The sequence below is a fragment of the Porites lutea genome, chromosome 1 (genome assembly GCF_958299795.1).
Source record: "Porites lutea chromosome 1, jaPorLute2.1, whole genome shotgun sequence".
Classification (NCBI taxonomy): domain Eukaryota; kingdom Metazoa; phylum Cnidaria; class Anthozoa; order Scleractinia; family Poritidae; genus Porites; species Porites lutea.
Window position 1 is genome coordinate 54,861,150 of NC_133201.1, and position 2,500 is coordinate 54,863,649.

The following is a 2,500-nucleotide window of genomic DNA, read 5'->3' on the forward strand; positions in this document are numbered from 1 at the left end:
CACGTGATTAACTTCTATGAAGGGCTAATTTCCACGCTAGAAACTGGATTTTAACTGCTTTCATGGCAAACAGCCATTGACAGATTCGGGTATTAAATGGTCACTTTAATTTAATTAGATGTATTTAAGTAGATAGCCAGATGAAGCTTGATGAAGCTTGATGAATCCGATTTCCAGTTTGCAAGATTTGAGTAAAAGAAATAGGTAAAGCTTCATGATGATATAGGTACATGAAAGAACTTACTTGGAGCGAGTAGATACTAAAAACATCAAGAATATTCAAATTTGTAAAGAGAGGTTTACTTGAAGCCTTGTAGTCAGCGTTAGAGATCGTCCGGACTGCTCTTTTCTGTACCAGGTAAATTCGTTGTAGGTTGGTGACATAAGTAGAGGCCCAAATTAAATTGCAGTAGGTAAGATATGGATAAATAGCGCATAGTATAATGTAAGAAGAGATTTTGACGGCAAATAGTATTTAGCTTTATAAAGTAACGCGACAGATTTAGAAATCTTAGGTACAAAAAAATTAACATGACTTTTCCACGCAAGGTGCAGATCAATATAAACTCCGAGGAACTTAATATTATCTACTTGTTCAAGTACATTATTTTCTATAATAATCTGCCTTGTGATAGGTAACTTTTTTTGCCTTGGTCTGAAAATCATTAGTTATGTTTTCTTAACGTTGATTGATAACTTATTGGCTTTTAGCCATATGGGAGGTAAGTACATCCAGGTCGCTATGTTCAAAAAATATACTGGTTTCATCAGCAAATAATATAAATTCGAGTTCATTAGAGCTAGAGCAGGCTGGGAGATTATTGATATAAATAATCAAAAAGGGGCCCTAGTATAGAGCCATGCCGTACGCCACAAATTTGCCCTAAAGCATGGGATTTAGAATCGACAATTTGGACATATTGCATTCTATTACGAAAATAGTCGGTTATTCATTGATAGGCTGTCCCAGTGATGCCACACGCTTCCAATTTTGATAGTAGTATTGCATGATCTTGGGTATCAAAGGCTTTTGATAAGTCAAGAAATATTCCGGCCAAATTTTTTTCGCAGTTTTTAGCTTCAAAGGTTCTCGTTCTGAGGCGAAATGAGCCCGCTAGTTTGAGAACACCTCGCCATCCAACTTTCAACTGCAATGAAAACCATCTCGACGATAATATATTCAAGATCTCTGACTTTCCGGTCACATGCTCACGAGCAGTATGCCACTTGGGGATAACAGTTATTATTTACATATGGAAATCTATTTACTATCAAATTGATGGCATAATTTGCCCTTGTTTTGTTAGGGGCCTTATAAGCCTTTTCCGATGATTATATCAGTCATTAACAAAACCTGTTTTCCTCCTATTAGTCCTATAACAATGTGTATAAAACATTATTAGACATTTAGTTTGCAAACCGTGTTTTGTCTACTATTTCATTTTCAGTTTAGTGATTTTTCTTTGTTTTTTCTTTTTTTTTTACATGTTCTTCGTAGACAAATGATTTGAAAGTCAAAGTATAGAGGCGTCCGGGCATACTGCTCGTGAGCATGTGATAGGAAAGTCAGAGATCTTGAATATATTATCGTGCGAGAGGGTTTTCATTGCAGTTGAAAATTGGATGGCGAGGTGTTCTCGAACTAGCGGGCTTATTTCGCCTCAGAATGAGAACCTTTGAGGCTTAAAACTGCCAAGCGGTTTCTGCAGATGCTGTGTTTTCTTCTCTTAATATTTTTGTCGAAAGTGAACGGGCAAATGCAGATTAAGTTGGATAAATAGAATATATTTAATTTCAACACGTATGTAGCAGAAAGTTGGTTGTATTAAGGTATCAGCCACCCTTAAAATTGCCATTTTTCCATACTTGAGGTTTCAACGTTTTCAAATAGATATGCTTGAGAGCTTTCTTTTAAAAAAAAAATCAGAAGAAAATATTATTTCTGTCGAAAGATATCGAGGGTAAAAGATTTTTTCTCGTTAATTATTTTAATTGATCGTTAACAAGATCTGTCACACCCGTGTCATATATCAATTAACTTGCCTGTGAACTGGTAACGTGATACCGAGTGCGTACTTAGACACAACACGTGCGAATTGTCTTCGCGTTGTTTATAGCCTTTAGTATTCTCCGTGGATATTTAGCGTTTGTTTCGGTGAAAATGCCGCCAAAAAAAAAGAAAAGGTCGTGTCCGTTTTCGTCATCGAAACCGAGAGCGAAAAAGAAATCGAGGAGCGAGTTTGACAAAGAATGGGCCGCAAAATTGGCAGAGAGCGACAAAGGCTCATTTTATCAGCAAGAAAAGTGACTCGAGGAGTTGGATATTCAGAAAAGCGAAAATGCTGCAGTTTGTGAGAGTGCAAGCCGCTCCAAAATCCAGCTTGAAGAACCAGATGAAGAAAGCCAGTTAAGCTCATCGACCCCATCTGCTGATGGAACGTGGAAAACAATAAGCGGTCGAGCTATCGTATTGAGCGAAAAGCTGCTTGAGAAACTGGAC

General features: G+C 37.2%; 1 protein-coding gene across 1 annotated transcript in view; it reads left to right on the forward strand.

Annotated features, from left to right (window-relative positions):
* Positions 1 to 2,500, forward strand: part of LOC140932353 (uncharacterized) — an 83,110-nt gene that overhangs the window by 71,704 nt on the left and 8,906 nt on the right. The window lies entirely within an intron of this gene.